A 27013-nucleotide genomic window follows, 5' to 3' on the forward strand; every position below is an offset into this window, starting at 1 on the left:
GTCTCATTCCATCTTATTGAACTCTCTCCGCTCCCTGGGAGTAGATGGTCCTGCATTGGCCTGGATTGCCTCCTTTCTAAGTGAGCGCACTTTCCAGGTCTTCTCCACCAAAGCCGCATCTGATATTCGTCCTTCGGCGTATGGCGTCCCTCAGGGGTCCATTCTCAGCCCGTTATTATCTAATATTTACATCAAACCTCTAGCTTCCATCGTAGAGGATGCTGGGCTGACTATTTTTTCATACGCCGATGACACACAAATTGTTTTCTCCCTCTCCAGCACTGAAGGCAACAGTGTATCTAATCTGAAAATTGAATTGTCATGCGTGGCTGAGTGGATCAGAAGCATCTCCTCAAGCTAAACGGTGAAAAGACCGAGATTGTCATCTTGGGGAAACACAAAGAGCTCTGGGGCCCGCAACACTGGTCTGGTGCCATGGGTCCCCTTCCTCAACCGGTCCCCATGGTTCGCAACCTCGGATTCCTCATAGATGACAAGCTCTCTATGAGGCAACAGGCTACCAAGGTGGCTGCCATCTGTTTTTCCACCTTGAGATGGCTCCAGAAAATTCTTTGGATGTTGCCATATGTCACTAGGAGAACCGTCGTCCAGGCGCTTGTAACATCTTGCCTGGACTATGGCAACGTCCTCTACCTTGGTGCCGATGCTGCGACCATAAATAAATTGCAGGTAGTGCAGAATTCATCGGCTCGACTTCTATGTAACATCCCTAGGAGATCTTCGGCCACCCAGCCTCTCCGCGCTTTACATTGGCTCAAGGTCCCGAGGCGCATTAAGTTTAAAGCCCTATGCTACCTTTTTAAAATCAAGCAGGGCTCAGCCCCTCTGTATCTTCAGAACCTTGTCCAACCGTACAGGCCTAGCCGTACATTAAGATCTTCGGCTAACTGTGACTTTGTCATTCCAAGATTCAAACTTGTGAAGATGGGGGGAAGATCGGACTCCCACCTAGGTCCCAAATCTTGGAATGCGCTACCCACTGTCCTGAAATCCGAGACTAATTTGCTTTGTTTCCGGAAAAAATTAAAAACTTTACTTTTCCAATAGATTTCCGGCCGTTTTTAGCTGTCAATAATGCTGTTGTAAATGTCCATCTTCTTCTTTAGTCTATCCCTTGCGCCGGGAAACCCACTGTGGGTAGCTGTTGCGCATTACAAGTTTTAAATAAATAAATAAAATTGGGCCCATGGTGAGAGCTTCCGTTTTGTTGGTGTTTTGTTGTAGGCAGCTGTTTTTCATCCATTTGGCGACAGCTTCCATGCCTTCTCGAAAGTTGTGTCTTGTGGTGTTGGATTCGTTGAATAGGGAGGGATGAGTTGGGTGTCGTCTGCGTATGACACCCAACCTCCAGACACTCAACTCAGCCTGTAGGTTCTGACGATGAGGGCGAGCGGAGCCATGTAGACGTTGAAGAGCGTAGAGCTGAGGGAGGATCCCTGAGGGACTCCACAGGTGGTTGGTGTGAGGTCTGAGAGGAAAGGGGGAGTCTGACCCCCTGTCTTCTGCCAGAGAAGAAGGAGCAGATCCAGTCAAGGGCCTGCGTCGTGGAGTCTGCGTATTAGCGTGTGGTGAGAGACTGTGTCGAATGCTGCTGAGAGGTCAAGGAGGATGAGGGCTGCTGTTTCTCCTTTGTCGTCTGTTGCGTCGAGGAGGGCGGTTTCCGTACTGTGTTTTTTTCTGAAGCCAGATTGGGAGGAGTCGAGGATGTTGTGCTTTTCGATGAACGTGGCAAGTTGGCTGTTGATGACTTTCTCGATGACTTTCGCTGGGAATGGGAGCATGGAGATGGGTCTTTAGTTTTTGAGGTTGGTGGGGTCTGCTGAGGGTTTCTTCAGGAGGGGGATGATCTCGGTGTGTTTCCAGTTGTCGGGGAACAAGGCGGTTGCCAGGCAGCGGTTGATAGTGTGGCAGCGCATAGGTGTGATGGTGTTGGCGGCTCTGTTGAAAATGTGGCGGGGCAGGAGTCCGCGGGGGCCCGGAGTGGAATGACCTCAACGTCTTCAGTGTGTCTACAGTGGTGAGGGCTGCCCACTTGTAGGTCGCTGGCTTCAGGGTGTTGGGGTGGTCGGTCAGGGTTCAGTGTGTTGGTTGTCTTCATCGAAGTTGTCGTAGATGCTCTTGATTTTGTGGTGGAAAAAGGTGCTGAGTTTTTCCTCGTTTTTCTGATTAGTTGGTGATGGGCATTGGTGACGGCTACAGTCCTGTGTAACCATATAACTTTGATGGTGTTGAGACAGAATATCAAGTTGGAAAAGTCAACTTACACAAATATCGAGTTGGAAATATCGTGATTCAGAAATATTAACAGCAAGAATATTGTGGTCAAGAATATCAAATTTAAGGGAAGAAATATCGTTTTTAAAAATTTAGAAGTCATTAATATTGTTTGCAAAAATATATTTGTTTAAAATATCGATTTTTTATTAGTGTTATGCATTTTAGTTTATATTTTAAATGTGTGATGTAGCTATTTTAGAATAAATATTGTTTATGATTTTTAATATATGTGTTACATTTTTAGTAGTTATCAATTTTATTTTAATTACATTTCGCGTTTTTTAGTTCCATAGAGGGTTGTGGGTTTATAGGGAAATAGAGTGGGAAGTAATTTAATTGTAATACATCAATGATTATTTTTTATTTATTTAATTTAGATTTTATAGTATTAATTGTGGGTAGTATTTTATTTGTAATTAATTATTAATTGGTAGTTAATTAATATCATAATTTATTATGGTAATTGTGTAATTTCTGTTCGATGTGGGTTGTGGGGTTTATAGGGGTAAAGGGTGGGAAGTAAGTTATTTTTGTTCAATTAATAATTAGTTAATTTATGTTAATTAATTGATTGAAAATTAATTATGGAAATGTTGTAACTAATTTTAGGTGCAGATTGTGGGCTTTAAAGGGGTACAGAGTGGGACGTAATTTATGTTTAATTAATTAATAATTAGTCGTCAATTTATATTAACTAAATAATTGATCATTATTTATGGTAATTGCGTGAATTTTTAGGGGTGGGTTATGAAGTTTATGGGGTAAGGGTGGAAAATAATTTATTTTTTATTTAAATAATAATTAGGGGCCCATTAGGATGTCGGGCGGATTGCCCCCGCCAGGCTGGCGGTAGCCACTGCCAGCCTGGCGGGAGCAATCCGCCCGACATCCTCACTCATTTTTCCCCCGCCATATTAGTATGGCGGACGGGACTTCGGCGGACGGAAAGACCGTCCGCTGATTTTCCGCCCGGGCGCCTTGCGGCCAGGGCGTAAAAGGAATAATATGGTGGCGGTGTCTATCAGACACCACCAGCCATATTACAATGGGCATTTTACAATGCCTTTCTGTGGCGGCAATGCCGCCACAGAAAGGCATGCGGTCTTCACTCTGGGGCCCCCGTGCGGGCCCCCAGAGTGAAGGAAGGGTGGGGGCTGCACACGGGGGGTAGCTGTGGTACCCCCACATTTGCATAAATAAAGCGGTGCCTGCCGCTTTGTTTATGCAAATGCTGAAATACATTTCTAGTATTGTGGCGGGCGGTGCTGAGAGCACCGCCCGCCACAATGCTAGAAATGCAGGATGTGCCCGCCACATCCTAATGCCCCCCATGGGACCCCCCGCCCTTATGGTGGGCGGTCCCAATCCCCGTCAGGAAGGCGGGCGGGCAAAGTCCACCCGTCATCCTAATGACCCCCTTAGTTTTTAAATAATTTTGATTAATTAATTGAAAATTAAATATGGAATTTGTGTAATTAATTTTAGGTGTGGGTTATGGGGTATATATGCGTAAAGTGTGGGAAGTCATTTATGTTTAATTAATAAATTATTGGTTGAATATTAATGTTAATCAATTAATTGATATCTAGTGTAGTTGTTTATATTTTTTTGTATGTGGTTTTACATTGTAAGGAAAAAGGGGGTAGTAAATAATTTTACTAAGTAGTTTTTATTAATCTTTAGTTTTTTAATTGAAGATCAATTTACATTTCATAATTCATTTTTTTACAGTTTAATTTTACTAGTGGTTTGTGGTGATTATAGGGGTAAAGTGTGGGAAGTTTAATAATTCGTATAAGATTTAATTTGTCTTTTACTTATTAATATTTATTTAATGGTAATTAATTATATTAATTATGTAAGTAATTTGTTTTTAAACAATTTAGATGTGGGGTGTGAATTGTGTGGTTTTATAGGGTAGGCCATGACAAAAGTAAATGTATGTAATAATTCATCTTTTTGATTCAAAATCATTTCTAAATAAAAATATTTATTTCTTTGAAAATTTATGATTTTATTTAATATAATATTTGTAGGTATTTGTAGGTATTTGTCATATGCTTTTAACATCATAATACGTTTTGTTAACATTTTTAATGTTAAATTTAAATTTTTTTATATTTATACAAGTTTTCATTTATTTGTTTTTAAATATTTTCGTTGTTAATATTTTGTTTGTTTTTACTTTTGAACTGACTGGAGTGAGAATATTAATTGTCTCCCCTTTGCAATCCAACATGTTCCCTACTGTTGCACTGCTTGGAGTGGGAACAGTACATTTTATCTTACCACTATCCAGCACTTTCCCTACTGTTGCACTCAATGGAGTGGGAATAGTAAGTTTTACCCCTCCATTATCCAACACTTTGCCTACTGTTGCACTGATTGGAGTGGGAATATTAAATTGTATCCTGCACTATCCAAAACTTTCCCTACTGTTGCACTCACTGGAGTGGGAATAGTACGTTTTACCCCTCCGCTATCCAACACTTTCCCTACTGTTGCACTGATTGGAGTGGGAATAGTACATTTTATCCTGCCACTATCCAACACTTTCCTTACTGTTGCACTCACCAGAGTGGGAATAGTAATTTTTGCCCCTACCCAATTTAACACTTTTCCTACTGTGGCACTCACTAGAGTGGGAATAGTAAGATTTATCCCTCTGTTATCCAACACGTTCCCTACTGTTGCACTCATTGGAGTGGAATAGTCATTTTTACCCCTACACAATCCAACACTTTCCCTACTGTTGCACTGCCTGGAGTGGGAATAGTAAGTTGTACATCTCCGCTATCCGACACATTCCCTACTGTTACACTCAGTGGAGTGGGAATAGTAAGTTTTACCCCTCCGCTATCCAACACCTTCCTAGTGTTACACTCAGTGGATTGGGAATATATATAGGTAGTTAGTTATAGTTAGGACCTAGTTTTCATAGGAAAAGCATTTTTTGTTTTCTCAATATCTTTGGCGCGGGTTGACGAATCTTCACGAAATTTTCCAAACTAGTGGCCCGCTACGGTCATCTCCTGTATTGAAAGTTTCAGGGTGATTTGCGCTGGGGCTGAGACAATATATATATATATATACACATATGTGTGTGTATTTATTTGTATATAATTTTAAAAGTAATAGTTTATAATTTCTTTAAGTAAATATGTGTATATATATATATATATATATATATATGCATTAATATGTATGTGTGTTTTAAAAAAAAAGTGTAATGGCTTTTATTTGTTATATTTGTAAAAATGTATATTAAATCCACTTCATTTATTTAAAATTAATTTTATTATTTAATATATTTAATATATATATTTTTTCTATATGTATAAAAATCGATATTTTGTACAACTTTATTTTTAACATTGATATGTGTTTGTTGATATTTTTGTATGTACTGGTTTAAGTTTAGGGAATCGATATTTTTGCATTCTATATGTTTTTTATTGATATTTATTACTTCTATATTTTTTACATTGATATTCTGTCAGTGAACCAACGTTGATTGTCACTTTCTGCTTTTTGGCGCTATTTCTACTGAAAACTTTAAAAATGCATAGCTCTGATTCTACTTATTGGATTTTGTCATTTTGGTATCAGTTTACTTATTGAGGTTTTTGCTACTTTCCTAAACTAAATTGGTGCGGATTTTTCTCATGTTGTATTTTCACTTTCTGTCAGAATATGAATTGAATAAACTTCAAGGAAAATACAAATGTACTGACTGTTTTCCACTGGCCCAGCAGGAGTGATGTGCTGAAGAGATGCTACCAATGCCCAACTGCGTTCTCAGGGATGGATGCTCATGGAGCACTCTGTTCCATAAGAGTGTTGAAGAGAAGGGGGGAAATAATAGGTATATTTTGTTTGCCCTTTTGTTCTGGAGCTGTGCCTCAGCTCAGTCCATCTCAGATGGACCTCCGGCTCAGCACCTGGTCACACCAGAAGATAAAGATACTGCTCCTCTGACTGACTCAGTTTAGGTTGCTGTAAAAATTAAAGAATGATCAAACATGAATTTTAGTTTAGCAAATAGCTAACAAACATTAGCTGTCCAAACGCCCAATATCCTTTGATGTTATGAACATGCACACCTTCATTCTGGATTGTTCTATTGTACTTGAATCTTTGCATGTCTTTTCAAAGTCTGGAGTCAACTTGTTGCAACTTCTTGTCTTTCTTTCAAACCTTGTTACTGCAGAAGGTAAAATGTCCATTTGCTGATTGTTGCTATTCTGTACTTAAGGTTGGGGTGTGCAATGTTTGTAAGAAAGTACTTGCTTAATTGTGCCTTTGCAGGGTTCTTACTTGTTTTGTTTCTTTCTTCCTATCAAAGTTTCATCTGATCTGAAAACATGCTGCTGGAGTGGACCAAAGTCTCCTCCGACGAGGACTGGAAATCAGGTATGTTTTTTGCAGATAGGATTAGGCTCCTCAACTGAGCTCACCTCCTTGTGACTCACTGGCTGTCAAGGGCATGGCTTTTATACATTTTGGTTTGAAGATGGCCGACCATGAGGGGAAATGTTCCAGAATGTTCCAGACTATGCTGTAAGAATCTAACAGGTTTCAGAACGCCCCTGGCGACGCTGGAAGAATGTAACAGGTTCTAGAATGGTTCAGACTATGCTGGAAGAATCTAACATTCGAAGTGAGCCTCAAACAATTTATCATACTGCGGTGAGATAGGCATGTATGAAGCGCTATGTGCCACTCAGTAATTCCTCCTTGTCAACCAAGTTTACACACCAATTTCCCACAGGTGGCTAAACATCTGCCCCCATGACTTGTTACATGCATTTAATGTTTTTTTGTGCTTGCTTATCTTGTGTGTAAGGGCTTCCTATGAAGCTCAACAATGGCTTCTGTATTTTTTAAGGGCTGGACCATTTCCTAGTGACACGTGGCACATAAGTGGTTGTGACACTTTATTACTGTATGAATGCTTCATATATACTTTACACATGTCCTCTAAGTTTAGCTTGACTGTTTTGTGTGCCAAGCCATATGAGGGTCAATCCTAGGTTTATTTGGTGACTTTTGTAGTTCACCTTTAGAAGGATTGTGATTATTACTCGATTGAGACTTGACTCGCAACTAATAAACAGATTTCTTACAAAACATTCATTATCATTCAACAACAAAATTAACAAGCGGAAGAGAAACTTGGGGCCATATGTAGGTAATTACTATTTACCAATTTTTAAATACCGAATTTTACCGATTCGGTATTTGAAAATCAGTAAATAGTATGTAGGTAAATATTCGGTAAATTGTACCAAACCGGTAATCGTCGGCATTACCAATTCGGTATTCACCGATTCGGTAATTCCCCTTCATTCCTATGGGCCTCCAATGAATGGGAAGTCATTCACTATTACCTATTCGGTAAATACTGAATCGGTAATAGGGGGGACATATTCAAGGACATATTCAAGGGTGGCAGGGTGTCACATTGACACCCTGTTGCACCCCTAAGGGCATGTATGTCTGCCACATGACACTGACAAAAAAAGCAAAAAATTGCTTTTTCTAAAGTATTCGGTATTTACCACCCACTTATAGTTGGTGGTAAATAACGAATCCTGAATGCTAAAATGCACTCACTTGAGTGCCTCCTACATAGGAATTAAGGATTCGGTAATTTACCAAATCTATATTTTAAGAATTCGGTAATTTACCAATTCCTTAAATTACCGATTCGGTAAATTACCGAATCCTTGAAACCTGCCTCATACATCTCTAATCCCTAAATACCGGTCGGTAACGGTGAAATTCACCAAATTTCACCGTTACTGACAAGTATTGATTCACCTACATATGGCCCCTGATGCTTTCCAAGATATTGTACACAACATATAGTGAACAGAAAAAAGATATAAGATACCATTCATCCAAATGCATAACCAAACTCAAAACCCTTTAACACCTTAAGGGAGATGACATTTGTGAGCCTGGTATTCATCCTGATTAAAAGACAAATTGCAATATCATATGAATAAGCCACTGCTGTGCAACTGACTAGTTGTTGATACATGATCTTAACAAATAGACAACTGCTGAAGTAGACATAAAAGGGCCTAGTAGAATGTCGGGCTAGCTGACCTGGGACTGGCCGCCACTGGGGTGGCGGTCCCGCACTGGCAATTAGAATGCCACTGCCACGGTGGCATCCCCCATCTAAAACATTGTGCATTTGCATGCACTACATGGCAGGCATTGCGCAGTGCCTGCCATGTTGGGCATGCAAATGCAGGGGGGTACCATAGGTACCCCCCATGTCTCCCCCACCTCCCCAACATCCTGGTGACACAATACGGGCCCCCAACAGCAAAAACCGCATGCCTTTCCGTGAGTATTTCCACTTGTCAAGCAAAGAAATGTTGAGGAGCAATTCAGGAAATTGTATTTTACAGTGCATGAGAAATGGCTTTCAATGATGGATCTAAATGTCCCTACATCAACCATGGCATTTGAAGCCAATGAAGCCTCACTGAGGTACATTGCACAAGTTCTAGATCCCTTCCATAAAGGGGAATTTTCTCCACACTTTGAAAAGTACTGCTTCATTTTTGACTCCTTCAATAACTGAGGGCATATGCGCACAATTCAACGCAAATCTTGCAGAACCTGTCCCAGAGTATAGCAATGTTTAGGTGCACCAGTATTTGAATCGAAAGCTATGTCAGTGGCCAGAGTTAGCAAATTGTGTACTGGCTGTTTTGGCATTCCCTCTCAAGTGCCAATGTTGAAAGGGCTTTGTCATAGATTAACGTTTACATGGGAAAGAAAGAGTGAGCACGCATGACCAAAGTCTTACTAAAGAAGTATTGTATGGTGTAGTACAACTAAGTTTGATTTGTAAAAATTTATTTGGACCTCATATACCCTGTATGTACACTGTCTATACACACACACTATGGGGTCGATTCCGATCCGGTAAAAAGCGCTCCGAATTGCGGTTCGGAGCGTTTTTCCCCGTACGAGTCGTACCCATAGACGTCCCCGTACGAATCAGCAAGTACGATCACAATCTAAAGCGTCACTCCGTACGGCTCGTAAAAAACGCCGTACGAATCGAAAGTCCATACGAATTGCAGTCGGCTGACGCTCGACGCACCGTCCAAACGTAAAAAGAGCGCGTCTCCCGAACCAGGAAGTACGATCCGTGTAGAACACACTCCGTATGGCTCTTTTTCTACGAGAGCTCAAAACTACCGTAAAACCACACTCCGGCACGAACCGCACCCCGGTACGCGACAAGCAGGACATGAACGCCATCGTCCGTCTTATCCCTATCCTGTACGGCCACCACCTCGTACTTAGAAACCGACGACGGCGCAGAAGGTGAGTACAACGAAGTCCAACATACCTGTACGTGTTGCCACACGCGCACATCTCCATTGCACGTAATGTCTGGGTACGTTGGTCCACACACTCCCGCACTTCACCAGTGTAATACGGAGACGTGCCGCACCTACGTCATCGAAGTACGTCACCGCACTTCACCAGTGTAATACGTGCAGCATGTACGTTATCCACCTGGGGTACAGTACGTCAACGACCTCTGGGTATGGTACGTCACCGCACAACACCAGTGCAATACGGAGACGTGCCGCACCTACGTCATCGAAGTACGTCACCGCACTTCACCAGTGTAATACGTGCAGCATGTACGTCATCCACCTGGGGTACGGTACGTCAACGACCTCGGGGTACGGTACGTCGCCGCACAACACCAGTGCAATACGGAGATGTGCCGCACTTACGTCATCGAAGTACGTCACCGCACTTCACCAGTGTAATACGTGCAGCATGTACGTCATCCACCTGGGGTACGGTACGTCAACGACCTCGGGGTACGGTACTTCACCGCACAACACCAGTGCAATACGGAGACGTGCCGCACCAACGTCATCGAAGTACGTCACCGCACTTCACCAGTGTAATACGTGCAGCATGTACGCCATCCAGCTGGGGTACAGTACGTCAACGACCTCGGGGTACGGTACGTCACCGCACAACACCAGTGCAATACGGAGACGTGCCGCACCTACGTCATCGAAGTACGTCACCGCACTTCACCAGTGTAATACGTGCAGCATGTACGCCATCCAGCTGGGGTACGATACGTCAACGACCTCGGGGTACGGTACGTCACCGCATAACACCAGTGCAATACGGAGACGTGCCGCACCTACATCATCGAAGTACGTCATCGTACTTCACCAGTGTAATACGTGCAGCATGTACGCCATCCAGCTGGGGTACGGTACGTCAACGACCTCGGGGTACGGTACGTCACCGCACAACACCAGTGCAATACGGAGACGTGCCGCACCTACGTCATCGAAGTACGTCACCGCACTTAACCAGTGTAATACGTGCAGCATGTACGCCATCCAGCTGGGGTACGGTACGTCAACGACCTCGGGGTACGGTACGTCACAGCACAACACCAGTGCAATACGGAGACGTGCCGCACCTACGTCATCAAAGTACGTCACCGCACTTCACCAGTGTAATACGTGCAGCATGTACGCCATCCAGCTGGGGTACGGTACATCAACGACCTCGGGGTACGGTACAGTACCGCACAACACCAGTGCAATAGACGTGTGGGACATACGTCTGCTATGTCATTGTAAGTGTAAGTATCAGAGTGTGTGTGTGGACAACACCCCCACCAGTGCCCACCAGTGCCCACCAGTGCCCAGCATCAGAGTGTGTGTGTGAACAACACCCCCACCAGTGCCCACCAGTGCCCAGCATCAGAGTGTGTGTGTGGACAACACCCCCACCAGTGCCCACCAGTGCCCACCAGTGCCCAGCATCAGAGTGTGTGTGTGGACAACACCCCCACCAGTGCTCACCAGTGCCCACCAGTGCCCAGCATCAGAGTGTGTGTGTGGTCAACACCCCCACCAGTGCCCTCCACTGCCCACCAGTGCCCAGTATCAGAGTGTGTGTGTGGCTGAGACCCCAACCACTTCCCACCAGTGCCCAGCATCAGTGTGTGTGTGTGGACAACACCCCCACCAGTGCCCACCAGTGCCCAGCATCAGAGTGTGTGTGTGGACAACACCCCCACCAGTGCCCACCAGTGCCCAGCATCAGAGTGTGTGTGTGGACAACACCCCCACCAGTGCCCACCACTGCCCACCAGTGCCCAGCATCAGAGTGTGTGTGTGGCTGAGACCCCCACCACTGCCCACCAGTGCCCACCAGTGCCCAGCATCAGAGTGTGTGTGTGGACAACACCCCCACCAGTGCCCACCAGTGCCCAGCATCAGAGTGTGTGTGTGGACAACACCCCCACTAGTGCCCACCACTGCCCACCAGTGCCCAGCATCAGAGTGTGTGTGTGGACAACACCCCCACCAGTGCCCAGCATCAGAGTGTGTGTGTGGACAACACCCCCACCAGTGCCCACCACTGCCCACCAGTGCCCAGCATCAGAGTGTGTGTGTGGCTGAGACCCCCACCACTGCCCACCAGTGTCCAGCATCAGAGTGTGTGTGTGGACAACACCCCCACTAGTGCCCACCTGGGCCCAGCATCAGAGTGTGTGTGTGGACAACACCTCCACCAGTGCCCACCAGTGCCCAGCATCAGAGTGTGTGTGTGGACAACACCCCCACCAGTGCCCACCACTGCCCACCAGTGCCCAGCATCAAAGTGTGTGTGTGGCTGAGACCCCCACCAGTGCCCACCAGTGCCCAGCATCAGTGTTTGTGTGTGGACAACACCCCCACCAGTGCCCACCAGTGCCCACCAGTGCCCAGCATCAGAGTGTGTGTGTGGTTGAGACCCCCACCACTGCCCACCAGTGCCCACCAGTGCCCAGCATCAGAGTGTGTGTGTGTGGACAACACCCCCACCAGTGCCCAGCATCAGAGTGTGTGTGTGGACAACACCCCCACCAGTGCCCACCAGTGCCCAGCATCAGAGTGTGTGTGTGGACAACACCCCCACCAGTGACCACCACTGCCCACCAGTGCCCAGCATCAGAGTGTGTGTGTGGCTGAGACCCCCACCACTGCCCACCAGTGCCCAGCATCAGAGTGTGTGTGTGGACAACACCCCCACCAGTGCCCACCAGTGCCCAGCATCAGAGTGTGTGTGTGGACAACACCCCCACCAGTGACCACCAGTGCCCAGCATCAGAGTGTGTGTGTGGACAACACCCCCACCAGTGCCCACCACTGCCCACCAGTGCCCAGCATCAGAGTGTGTGTGTGGCTGAGACCCCCACCACTGCCCACCACTGCCCACCACTGCCCACCACTGCCCACCAGTGCCCAGCATCAGAGTGTGTGTGTGGACAACACCCCCACCAGTGCCCACCACTGCCCACCAGTGCCCAGCATCAGAGTGTGTGTGTGGCTGAGACCCCCATCACTGCCCACCAGTGCCCACCAGTGCCCAGCATCAGAGTGTGTGTGTGGACAACACCCCCACCAGTGCCCACCAGTGCCCAGCATCAGAGTGTGTGTGTGGACAACACCCCCACCAGTGCCCACCAGTGCCCAGCATCAGAGTGTGTGTGTGGACAACACCCCCACCAGTGCCCAGCATCAGAGTGTGTGTGTGGACAACACCCCCACCAGTGCCTACCAGTGCCCAGCATCAGAGTGTGTGTGTGGACAACACCCCCACCAGTGCCCACCACTGCCCACCAGTGCCGAGCATCAGAGTGTGTATGTGAACAACACCCCCTCCAGTGCCCACCAGTGCCCAGCATCAGAGTGTGTGTGTGTGTATAACACTCCCCCACTGCCCACCAGTGCCCAGCATCAGAGTGTGTGTGTATAACACCCCCCACTGCCCAACAGTGGCCAGCCTTTACAACAAAAACCTACCATTCTTAACCACATTACCACCAGGAGATTGAGACATGTCTACATACCTATATTTTCACATCACACCACCTCCCAGGCACACAGCAGTCACAGACATTTTCACACAAACTAAAGTTCAGAAAAGGAAAATAATAGCTTTATTCAGCTGGTTCAAAATAGAAAAGCAAATAAGAGTCCTCGCTCATGAAAGGCCAATGGCCAGTCCAAAGATGTCTCTGCAACAGTCTGTGCCTCCATGGGTGTGCTCACACCCAAACTTGCCTGCACATGGCGTTTAATCCGCTGTGGAAACTACGGGGGCACCATCTGTGGAATCCTCCGGCACCGCATGGACAGGAGAGGGAAGGACAGGTGGAGTGGGTGCAGGTGTAGTGGATTCATCCACACTGGTTGGGGCATCGCCAAGAGTAGCTTCAAAAACGTGGCTGCACACCTCAGCCAGTGCCGAAAAACTACCACCTGAACCCGGGGACACATTGGGGGTGGAGGTACAGGGCTGTGAGTCAGTTCTACTGGGTGTGTGGATGCGTGTGTGAGGTGTCTCCCCTCTCCCTGTGGGTGTGCCTACTTCCCCTTGAGAATGGGTGCGTGGAGCTTTGTGCTTCTTATGCTGTGTGTGTGCGCTGGGTGTGTCTGACCTGTGGCGTGTGCGTGTATGCTGTGTAGGTATGTGAGAGGCAGAGGTGGATGGGTCTGAAGGATGGGGGGAGACAGATGCTGCTGGGTGTACAGAGCTGCCGTCAGTGTTGACTCCATGGCAGCCACACTCCGACATAGATCAGACATGGCCGATGACATGCCCTCCATGAACGACTCCACCTGTGTAAGCAGTTGTGTATGTCCATGGAGGACAGTCAGCATGGATGTCTGACCTACTGCAATCTGCCGTCTCAGCACTGAGGGCAGCAGGGGACACAGGGGCAGGGGCTGCGGTGCCGGGAACAAAGGAGACACGGGGTCTAGCATGGACCATAGGGACACTAACGACTGGGAGGGTGGAGATTGTACTGGAGGAGGGGAGGGCAGCCAAAGCAGAAGATGTGACCATTGCTGCATATTCCCCCTCCTCCTGAGAGTCTGACTCGGAGTTGTCAGCATGGTAAGATGTGTCAGTCACATGTCGTCCGGCCTGCAGACTCTCCTCACCCTCCGTGCCACTGCCTCCCTCTGACTCCTCATAGCAGGTGGCACTGTCGCTGGGTCCCTCTGCCTGGTCCGCGCCTGTGTCTCCTCCAGATTCAGATGATGATGCTGTGGGCAAGGAGAACAACAAAAACATATCAGTCACCTGTACACATCAGACATATAAGCTACAATACATTTTGCCTCATTTCTAAACATGGCATGCATCATGAGTCACATGACACAGAACTCTGCACAATGCAAAGTCTAGTTGTGGCCAATTGTGAGAGACACAACGCTCAATGTATAGTAGGATACAAGCAACAGGCAAGGAAAAAACTAGTATGAAGGACACAATGATGATCCACTTCCTGACAACAGGATAGCTGATTATGAATCCCAGCTCATTTCCCCACCCTGCCACCCAAACCCAGACCTGGACATGTTTGAATTGCTTACACCTTGTGCCACATGGGAAAAGTCCTGCCTGAACTGAAATGTGATGCCCTCCTGGGGCATGAATCAAGTGTAACATCACCTCACACTGGCATCACAGCTGTTGACACCCAAAGCCTCATTGTGTGGCTGACCATCATTATTAGTTAGAAACAACATTCTACTTATTTGGCCAATATGCACACACACACTGCCCAGTGTGAGTATGCATAAGCCCAAAATATTGCACATGTACATTGTGCACCTGTATCCAACACATGCCAATTCGAAAGAGTACCATGGACCAAGGCCACTGAGGCAGACTCGTGCGGAAAACACATGTTGAGACTCAAGATCAGTGCCAAAATATGAAGAATAGCAGACACAGTGAACATGTGGTGCTACATGTAATGTACCAACAGGTGTCACAGACCCACCTCCAACATGATGATGTGCAAAGGAAGATGCATACTGAGACATTGCACCATAGGAGTACATGTGAAAAACAAACATCAGCCAAAGCGCAGGGCAAATGTGGAGTACGACAAAAAATGTAAAGAAGCAGCTGCAGAAACTGGGACATTCTAATGCCAATGCATGGAGTGCCTGTCTGACCACACCACTCAAACTATTGGAGTGTTACCATGCCTTGGAGCACTGCAGGGAGCATGTGCCACACATGACAACAAACAGACATGTACCTACCCCCTACTTGCTGCTGTCCCTCCTGCAACTGCCTATGGAGGTCTGGGAACACCACTTCCAGGACCCGGAGCATGTGGGGGGTGAGGTGGCGGGTGCCGCCATGCCGGCGTGGAGCTTCCAGATGCAGCTGGACTCTGGCGATGCGGCGGGTCCAGCACCGGATGTCCTGCCACCTCTTCTTGATGTTTCTGAGCCTCCTGCGAGGCCCCCCCTCACTCCTGACAGCCCTGGCGATGTCCAGCCAGATTTCACCCTTCTCATAGGCAGATACCTGTCACAAATGTAAAGTAAAAGAGCATCAGTACACCTGGTCCATGTTCAAAAGACACACATATGTGCACAAAATACTTGATGTCAACAGGGCATCGTAGGTTCCACACATTTGCATCATTGTCCAGGAGTATGTGGCCTGTGAGCAAACACTGCTGCAGTACATGCCATTGAAAGGCTGCAGATGACATGACGTGCGCTAAACACTCTTAGAGCATGGCACTCACAGAGCAATGTATGCTACATCTGGGTGCACTGCAGCCCGTGACACGCTGTCACACACCCCACTACAAGAGATAACCCTCTTTACACAACACTGTACACCCTGGCATTCACTTCCAACAACATTGCATCTATACACCATACATACACAGTGGCCATTATGTCACACACACAACAGGTGCACACTCCAAGGTATTGCACACATCACTCACCTGATCCCCTGGTCTCCCATACAGCTTGCTGTAGTTTGGCAGGAGGGCATCCAGCAGGGCCTTGTTCTCAGCATCAGTGAATGCAGGTACCCTCTTCATGCTCAGCAAATCAGGGTCCAGAGGATTCAGAGACAGCAGCTGTGGTTACCACACCAATGTTGTGCAGGCAAGTGCCCTCCCACAGCCACATGCTGCCTTATATCTGTGCTGCAGAGGGTCTGTGAGTCCAAGGAGTAGTGTGTGATAGGCCACCATAGTTAGCATCCTATGTTCCATCCAATCACATCACACATAAGGCCATGACACACATATGCATGGTTTGAAAACTGAGCCTGAGCTGAACACCCCCCCCCCGTTTCGCTCCGAGGCCACCGAAGTCATCTGCGGCGTCCCGCAAGGATCTTCACTCAGTTCCACCCTCTTCAACATCTACATGAAACCTCTCGCAGCCATCGCACGCCAGCACAACCTCAACATCATCTCTTACGCCGACGACAGCCAGCTGATCCTCTCCCTCACCAGAGACCCCGACACCGCCAGAACCTGCCTACACGAAGGGATGAAAGACGTCGCCGAGTGGATGTAGGACAGCCACCTGAAACTGAACTCGGACAAGACGGAAGTCCTCATCCTGGGATCTTCGCCCTCCGCCTGGGACGACTCCTGGTGGCCCCCAGCCCTGGGCACCGCACCCAAGCCAACCGACCACGCACACAACCTGGGCTTCATCCTGGACCCCTCCCTCTCGATGACCAGACAAGTCAATGCCGTCTCCTCATCGTGCTTCAACACCCTGCGTATGCTTCGCAAGATCTTCCGCTGGATCCGACCGAGACCAGGAAGACTGTCACCCAGGCTCTCGTCACCAGCCGACTGGACTACGGAAACGCCCTCTACGCTGGAACCACAGCCAAGCTACAGAAAAGACTCCAGAGCATCCAGAACGCCTCCGCCCGACTCATCCTGGATGTCCCCCGACGCAGCCACATCTCCAGCCACCTGAGGAACCTGCACTGGCTCCCCGTCGACAAGAGGATCACGTTCTGGCTCCTCACCCACGCACACAAGTCTCTCCACGACCTGGGCCCCAAGTACCTCAACGACCGCCTGACCTTCTACACGCCCACCCGCCAGCTACGGTCCACCAGCCTCGCCCTCGCAGCCGTACCACGCATCCGAAGAGCCACCGCCGGAGGAAGATCCTTCTCTTACCTGGCTGCCAAGACTTGGAACTCCCTCCCCATCCACCTTCGGCTGACCCAGGACCATCTCGCCTTCAGGAAACAACTCAAGACCTGGCTGTTCGAGCAGTAGCATACCCCTCCCCCCAAGCGCCTTGAGACCCTCGCGGGTGAGTAGTGCGCTATACAAATGGCATGATTGATTGATTGATTGATTGAACAACAACATTTGCAACATTGTATACTTTTGCCCAACTGAATTTTCTAGAACACCTGTAGGAGGCTCAAAAAACTCTGTATCCATGACAACCGGGTTGCATTTTGATCAGTACACTGTTCCCCTAGATGTTGGCTATGTATTTATTCAAATACCCACACAGGTACGGTGACATTGCCGTTGCGTATGTAACCCATCCAATGGTGTTACGAGGCGTACACACGCACGTACCATTGGGGTACGCTTGGCTCGCGTATGGCTGAAATGCAATAGGGAAACGAGGCCTACACACGCACGTACCATTGGGGTACGCTTGGCTCGCGTATGGCTGAAATGCAATAGGGAAACGAGACCTACACACGCACGTACCATTGGGGTACGCTTGGCACACGCACGTACCATTGGGGTACCCTTGGCTCGCGTATGGCTGAAATGCAATAGGGAAACGAGGCCTACACACGTACGTACCATTGGGGTACGCTTGGCTCACGTATGGCTGAAATGCAATAGGGAAACGAGGCCTACACACGCACGTACCATTGGGGTACGCTTGGCTCGCGTATGGCTGAAATGCAATAGGGAAACGAGGCGTACATATGCACGTACCATTGGGGTACGCTTGGCTCGCGTATGGCTGAAATGCAATAGGGAAATGAGGCCTACACAAGCACGTACCATTGGGGTACGCTTGGCTCGCGTATGGCTGAAATGCAATAGGGAAACGAGGCCTACACACGCACGTACCATTGGGGTACGCTTGGCTCGCGTATGGCTGAAATGCAATACGGAAACGAGGCCTACACTCGCACGTACCATTGGGGATGCTTGGCTCGCGTATGGCTGAAATGCAATAGGGAAACGAAGCGTACACACGCACGTACCATTGGGGTACGCTTGGCTCGCGTATGGCTGAAATGCAATAGGGAAACGAGGCCTACACACGCACGTACCATTGGGGTACGCTTGGCTCGCATATGGCTGAAATGCAATAGGGAAACGAGGCGTACACACGCACGTACCATTGGGGTACGCTTGGCTCGCGTATGGCTAAAATGCAATAGGGAAACGAGGCGTACACACGCACGTACCATTGGGGTACGCTTGGCTCGCGTATGGCTGAAATGCAATAGGGAAACGAGGCCTACACACGCACGTACCATTGGGGTACGCTTGGCTCGCGTATGGCTGAAATGCAATAGGGAAACGAGGCCTACACACGCACGTACCATTGGGGTACAGTGCGTCAGACATGCTCAAGTTTACCATTGTGTAGGCTGCGTCAATGTCCTACCCCATGTCACCATTGGGAGAGTGATTTCAGGTAATCACATAGCAGGGATGTAGTCTACACTCATGTCTAGGATGTGGATGCATACATCAGCATGGCATCCATACATCAGCATGCCCAAGGTGTGGCAGACATAGAAGAAGCACAGGGACTGTGACCTTGTGACTCAGTTGATGTGTGAAGAGCTGGCGAGACATGTCATCAACCATATTTCACATGTGCATCACATGCATATTCAACACTTCACACCGGAGTAAAGTCTGCAACATATTGTGATGCACATCAACACTGGAATGCCACACCATTCAGTACAGGGAACTGCCACATGATGACAGCAACATGCCCACTGTCACAGAGGTGTAATAGCCGCACAGCATGACCCTGTGTGACCACGTCATGTGTGTGCCATGTGCGACATTGTGCATGATGTTAGCATATGAAATTTACAGGTCAGTATCATATTACTCACCTTTGAATATCCCCAAGTGTCATCCTGGATATGGCAATTACCGCTCAGCACTACACTTGTGTGTCGGTAGGCATGGCCTGCGGCTCAGCATGTGTTGTTGGCGTTGTGTGTGCCGTGATGACGTTGTCTTAGTACTCAGTCGTCACCTCTGCGTGCACACGTCAGGAACTTCTTTTCGCAACACAAGCGCTGGTCCCGTATGAGTGTAAGCTTAGTCATTTTTCCACCAAAATCATAGTACGTTCACTTCTGACCATTTCACTTGGATTGTCTGACTCCGGACGGTGCCAATATGGATGTCCGTTTCAAAGCCTGTTAGGAATGCCAACGACTCATGTTGGTGACTGACCCTCACCGTTGGTGTCTCCACTGTTTTCACGTCAAGCACAACAACAAGAGCTGCTCCGACTGCCGGGAACACACCTATGAATCCAGGTGTGATTGGACCCATAAACCGCTCAGACTCCAGCAGTTGGCCCTGCACCACTATAGCTCATGGTCTGGACGTAGGACGAGTGCCTGGGCGGGGGTGTTGAGACATCAGAGCCCCTGAATTACACATCAGTCCTCCAGGGCTGAGTCGTCAAGTATCCCAAATAAATCAAAGATATGTCATCGCACTTCCAAATCCCCACAATGCACGTGCAATGCTGCATGTGATCCGGATGACACCGGCCATGCGGCTCTGTCAGATTAGCCGCCGTCGTAGCCTGCACCACGACCTCCGGGCCCTGCCCTGCATGTGAAGCAGGAGGAAGTATGTAAGTAACGGGACCCCCTCTATATGTATTTTGGTGACCGGGGAAGAGAGAGGAATACACTATATATCAACAATTATCAAAATTCCCCCTTGGTCAGTGCATAATTTATATTCAGGCTTTCGCTCTCAAAATTTAATCATCAAAATTCACATTTAGTACGGGAATGACAGTCTCAAATTTTTCATTTGAATCTCTTTTATTTCTTTTTTAGATTTTATCAAAATTATTTAAAACGATTATTTTATTTATCTTTTTTTTGGAGTCTTTTTTTAAAAGTGTAATTCATCAGTTCATTAACATTTATTTCAATCCCAATAAATTAGACAATATAACATCAAATATCATCATTTGTACAGTCCAAAATGTATGGTTTGGTCTGAAAATTTCAAAAAGACGACAAAACCAATTATACCCCTAAAGCACACAACAACCACCTCACATACACCACATTCATACTGTTTCACACTCTGACAAGTTCTAAAACAATCTCTAAGTTTGGAGATAACAAAGATCTTAAAAGTTTCCTAACGCCAGGTCAATTATTATGTGTGAAGCAGGAGGAGTCAGTGCACTTCCTCATGTCCATGATGTCCCTCACCCCAACAACGGCCTACGCGTCGGATCCTGGCCCAGCGGACCCGTCTGGGGGCACGAGCGCGTCTGGTGAATTGCCCCTTACGCCATCACTCGCTTTGTCCCTGACGCAGGCGGCGCATACGTCCCGGAACCGCTGGGACAGACAGGTTGTGAATGGTCATCCTGGCCCTCGCTGGTTCACCTCACAACCTCACTAGCAACAGTCCCCCAGGTGTCAGCCTTGGCGCCGTTCTTGGGTGGTGCTGTCCCCAATACCACACACTGTACGGCTCCAACGTGGAGACTGTGCGGCTGAACACCGCTATTAATGCTGCATGGGGAGTACAACTTCAATGAGCCTGCCACAGCTCATTACAATGGGTGTTAATGGGTATTGGTAGGGTCATGAAGACCCAGTGGCACGTGAGTGTCAGTACCAAGACGACAGGACATGTGGACTGGGGGATGCGAGTGGTCTGGACACCTAGCCTGACACTGGTGATGTCTCTACTCCAAACGTGTTTTTGGATGAGCGGGCAACGTACAGTGTAGTGTTTATGTGGGTGGCCGGAGCCTTGCCCCTTCATCTTCCCGTTGCCGCCGTGAGGACCAACCTCCTCACTGAGGTCCTTCAACTCCACTCACGCTCTGCTGTGCCTCTGCAGGCCTATCTTCAGGAATGTACTGTGTCTATATTGGCCAGCATGTACAGGCACGCTGCATGTTCGGCTGTAGATAGGCACGTTGTCAGACGCCCACACCCCTCCCCGGACTGACCATGTTCCCTGTCCTCCCACCCCACCCCAGAGAGCATGGGCATCCAGGCCCCCAAATCACAGACCACATTCCCGTTAGCTCTGCTGTAGAGGGTATCCAAGAGGTATGAGCACTACGGAAACATGTCATCATCCTCCCTGAGTCAGGGAGTGGGCTCTTCCTATATCACATGCCTCTTTGTCTGCTACCCACACTCTCTTTGGGACATGGTTGTGTAACTGCTGGCAGAGTGTGCATTGTAGGTACGGGCAATACTTGGCCATGCCCTTGTAGGATGCCAATCACCCACACTGTCTTTTTTCCGGTGTGGCCTGTATAGCCCCGACTCACTGGGCAGATCGATGGCATCCAGGGAGGCAAATTTGTCAAAAGCTTGTCATGTATTCAAAGTCGGGATTATGCGACTAACTACTGTTCCTTACTGATATCTTGTTACAAAACGTAAGTAACTAGTCCATACAGTTCAGTACATGTGCTGTAGGAGCATCTATGTTGTGTCCTTGGCGTGATGACCTGCTTTCTAATGTACACACACCATGCCCTGTGTGTTAATTACCCACTCATATGTGTGATGGCAGCACAGACCATTTGTCACAAATCTAAGATTTATGATGTATGATGATGGTCATGTAATAGTTAGGGAAAGTAAACACCGCAACATGACTAAGGCAGAACTGTGCAAATGATGGCACATGTGGTGTGTGTGTGTGTATTGCTGTCAGCTGTCGGGATGTGCAGACAAGCTCCTACTGACATTCACATGACGTGTGTCACTGACATGATACACTGTCAATGCTCACTAAGACCTTTCCATCAGATCATTTGTATGCATGTCATATCCATTCCACACACCACAGGTCTTTTACTTTTCATGGAGGAGTGGCTGGGAGCTGGCACATGTTACATCAGTGTGTATCCCATATCACACTCAAAATTGTCAAGATAATTTGAAGCAGTGTTGCTTGTGCCATGTACATTGTTATTGTCATAGTCAGACAGTTGAAGACATATTTGATAAATTGTGTATTGCAGGGCAACCCCTCTGGAAAGGCCGTTGCCTGACTTGGAAGCCATGAGGGAGCGGAATTGCATCCGTCGATATCGATTCAACAGACAGATGATCAAGGACCTGACGGACAGGCTGGAGGCTCACCTACAACCACGCCACAGGTATCCAACTGCGCTGACACCCAAGGTAAAGGTGATGGCAGCCCTCCATTTCTTTGCCACAAGTACGTTCCAATTCACCATAGCTGATGTGGGAGGGATGTCTCAGACAATGTTTAGCCGGGTATTGGGTGATGTATTGGCAGCTATGTTGCTGCACCTGGATGAATTCATTACATTCCCTACTCCAGAAGAGTTGACAGATGTCAAGGGGGAATTCTATGCCCTGGGCCGCATGCCACATGTAATTGGTGCAATTGATGGTACACATGTTACTCTGGTGCCACCACAGGCTCAGGAGCAAGCGTATCGCAACAGGAAACACTACCACTCGATAAATGCCCTGGTGGTGTGTCTTGCCAACATGATTATCTCACATGTTTGTGCACGTTTTCCAGGATCGTGCCACGATGCTTTCATCATGAAGCGTAGCAGGGTACCACAGATGATGCTGCAGCTGCACAACCACCGGGCATGTCTTGTTGGTGAGTATACCCTGTCAGCTATGTATGTCAGTATGTCACAACTTCATGATCTGCATCATATTACACACTCATTTCCATGATGTTAATTTGCAGGAGACGCTGGATATCCAAACATGCCGTGGTTAATGACTCCACTACGCAACCCCAGGACAGCTGCAGACCAGCAGTACAACAATGCTCATGGGAAGACCAGGCGGGTGATCGAGCGAACTTTTGGACTCCTGAAGAGCCGGTTCAGGTGCCTGGACAAGACAGGCAGAGCCCTCCAATACAGCCCACGCAAGGTGTGTGACATGTTCACCGTGTGCTGCATGCTACACAACATGGCAGTGGAGAAGGCCGTGCCACTCTACCTTGATCCTGATGAGCTGGAACATCCGCCTGTTGAGGATGAAGGCCTTACCCAGGATGCCAGCGACGAGGAGGGTGAAGATGATATCCGGAGTCACCTCATCCGCAACTTCTTTTCATGATGGTGAGTCATAGCAGCTGTAATCTGAAACATCTACTATAGAGTTGCATGGGTAGCATGCTGTGTATGCAACAGACTGTATGCAAGCTCACTTGGATGTTTGTTGTGCAGTGTCACACAGGTGCAGATGTAATACAACACACATACGTGCTATGTGTGCATTTGGAATGTACAGGTGTACTACAACATCTGGATAATAAACAGGACATTGTCAAAATGACATGAAACAGAACTTGACCCCTTGTGTGCCACTCTCATCCACAGCTCGCCCTGCCTGTTGTCCATTGGGGTCATCGTGGTCATCCTGCTATTGCTCATCATGATTGCAACGTCAGCCAAATCAACGGAGCATGCATGGACATGTGGAGAAGTCAATTTGGGTAAGGACTCATATGAGGCTGTTTAGCGTTGGTATGTTTTGAAACGTGTGGTACATGTTCATGTGCATGTAGTGAGACCATGCATACATGCAACTACAAAATGTTACTTATTACATGTATGCCCACTCCCATGACAGGATAGTCACCCCATCTGACTTTCATCTGTTGTAGTTAGAGACTCTGGTGAATGCATCTATGTGTGTAGACATTGACACTGCAACATTGCATATGCCATGGCTTTACATTGTGTCAGAGGTCACAACCACAGACTCTGTGGGGGATTGCAGCCTCACTGTGTGCATTAGAATGTGACTGGATCTCTCCTCCAGCTTGTGGGCCAGTTCCGTTTGATTACCATCAAACCATGTGGTGTAGGTGTTGCACAGTCTATGTTCCACATGTTGAGATAACTGTCCTGTCATTCTGTTTACATGGATGCATTGCCCTGTGTTGCAGTATATCATGTCACTGTCATGTCGTTACCGCAGTGCAGCTCGAAAATACAGCTACACCAGCCTTCACAGTGAGTAGCAGTTCTGTTTTGATTCACATGATGCCATGAATGTTTAGCATGAGAAATGACAATGTTTGGGTGATGCATATGTGATTTATTGTGTAGCACCAGTGGAGTGCGGTCATTCCCATGAATCTCTAGTCCCGTGCAGCATTACTGGGCAATGCTAGGGTCTCATTATGTGGCTTGGATCAACATCACTTGCACTTTATATCTTTTAAACCTGCATATCATGTTTAGCATAGTAATGCAAACTTGACAGATCAAAAGACTGGCTACTGAGTGCCTTCATTGCATGTAGATCATTAGCTTCGTCATCATATGTGATACTTACAGCTGTTGTGGGTCAAGTCAAGTTGGGGTACATGGCCCTTATGGGTACCCATAATCACATGCAGACATTACAGTTAGCGTAAGTAGCATTGCCATATGTTTCCATTTGTTTGTAAGGTCAACCTCATCTGAGCCAGTGAATGATTTGTAACAACATAGATCTCATTGCATGGTAGCTCACTTGAGAGCGTTACACATGACTCGAATGGATGACAGACTGTCCTAGGTTTTATGTGTCTGTGTCATAGCATCGGATCTCATGTGATACCATGATTACTCATCTAAAATTGTATACAGTCAGTAAACTTCACAGGTGTGACTGGTACAGTGTAGCTAATGATGTTTTTGAAGTGTCAGTGACATGAGAATGTACTCCTAATGGTTATTTACCTCTGTTTCAGGTCTCCCTCCCAGCAGTTCCCATCCTCTCCTTCCCTCGCCTGATCACCCTTTTGTGTCTGTCGTTTGTACTCAGACCAAGGGGCTATTTGGAGGTGGAACCCTTGGAGCATCACACCACTCTGATGAAGAAAGGTACGGCCAGTCCTTGACAGGCTTGTAGCCAATAGTACTTCTGCATTACAGGTGACATCATTAATAGTGTTATTTGGAGTTCTTGCCAATGCTCATGTATGTTTGATAATGCTCTATGGGCTCACAATGTAAATAATCATGTTGTGCATGACGTCTGACTTCTACAGATTATTGTGCCGCCTTGGTGTCAACGCACATGTCCTTCTAATGTGCATGTATACTATTTAGCATGAAGTTAGCTTATGCTTGTTATGTGTTTACCTGTAAAGTGACCACACGCATGGTGTGGGGGAGGCTAGAATACTATGTTGTGTGTGAGGTAGATGGCTTTGTAGTTGCTGTTTGGCTTTGAACACACTAGCTGTAGTCTACACCTGCTGACGCTGTGTGTCTTGTGCCCCACTTGTCCGTAAGGGCCCTGATCCAGTGGCTGTGATCTTTGGTGATTACTGTGCCATTTTATTTGCAGTGACCCTGAGTGAGGCAGACACTCCTGCCTTCACATACACATGTCACTTTGTGGCTTGCAAATGCCCTTGTGGCATGTGCTTGTTTTGCAAGTTGTCACACCCCTCCTGCCAGCGTGTCTTCACTCATTGCTGCTGCTGCATATACAGCCACCATGCAGCGCACATTATCCAGGGGCACAGAGACCTATAGGATGACCCTCCTTCCATCCATTTATAGACCATGCTCCTGCCACCCTACACACAGACAACCCCAGACATTCACCCTCCTGCTATCACAATGCTTCTAACTGAGCCATTGCAGCTGCTATGCCTGTGTGTGCAACACATACTTGCACGACTATGGCAGATTCACATGACATTGGGTCTATGTACCACCAGGTCATGTGCCGTGTACAGCACACACACACCTTCCATAGGCACAATATTGTACAGTGTTACCTTGTCAACGCCACAGCAGCAAAAACATAGCTGTCACTGTCAGTCAAGTAGCCACAGGGGACACAAACCATGACCACGTCTCTTGGGTGTGGTGTGATTTCCCCGTTCTGGTGTAGGTATTTGTCAGATGTGGGTAGTTGTTCTGTATGTGTTGCTCCCAATACAGTAGTATAGTACTTGTAGCTACATAGGGGTAGGTCACCTATTCAGGTGTGCTTGTGTAGAGTGCTACAGCCCATTGCCCACAGTCTGTCCTGCCACCCTTGTCCTGTGCGCCATTCATCACATCCACAGTACTGCATCATGCAGAAGATAGTTCACATACCTGAGGACACAGTTGTAGGTACTCCCTACGTGGACAACTACTTTTGTCACACTGATCTGTACACCTCAAAGTGACTCTCCTGGGCCTGCCTGTGATAGCAGTTTTGGGCTCCAAACCCCCCTCCAGCATTTACTATCCCACACAGGTGTGTCTTTCCATCCATGTATCTAGTTGTTAGGATTTTTGGCCCAATGTGTGTCCACACTCAGATTCTGATCCAAGTGTGTGATTGGCTGCTATTTGTTGGATACCCTTGCATTTCATACATTTGCACACACATATCAATTTATGCCGTGCTTCAAAGATAACTCACCACATGCGTATGAGGATTAGTATATTTATTGGGAGATCTTGTGCAGGAAACATGAATAGGTGCTGTACAGAAAGGGGTGGAATCCAAAGTTCACTGCCGGAGATTAGATGCCTTACAGTTTCAGTCAACAGAGTCCAGGCCACAGTGCTTGGCATCATTGGGCAGACTGTGACTAGCA

Source organism: Lissotriton helveticus, chromosome 2_1, assembly GCF_964261635.1.
Source record: "Lissotriton helveticus chromosome 2_1, aLisHel1.1, whole genome shotgun sequence".
Taxonomy (NCBI): Eukaryota; Metazoa; Chordata; class Amphibia; order Caudata; family Salamandridae; genus Lissotriton; species Lissotriton helveticus.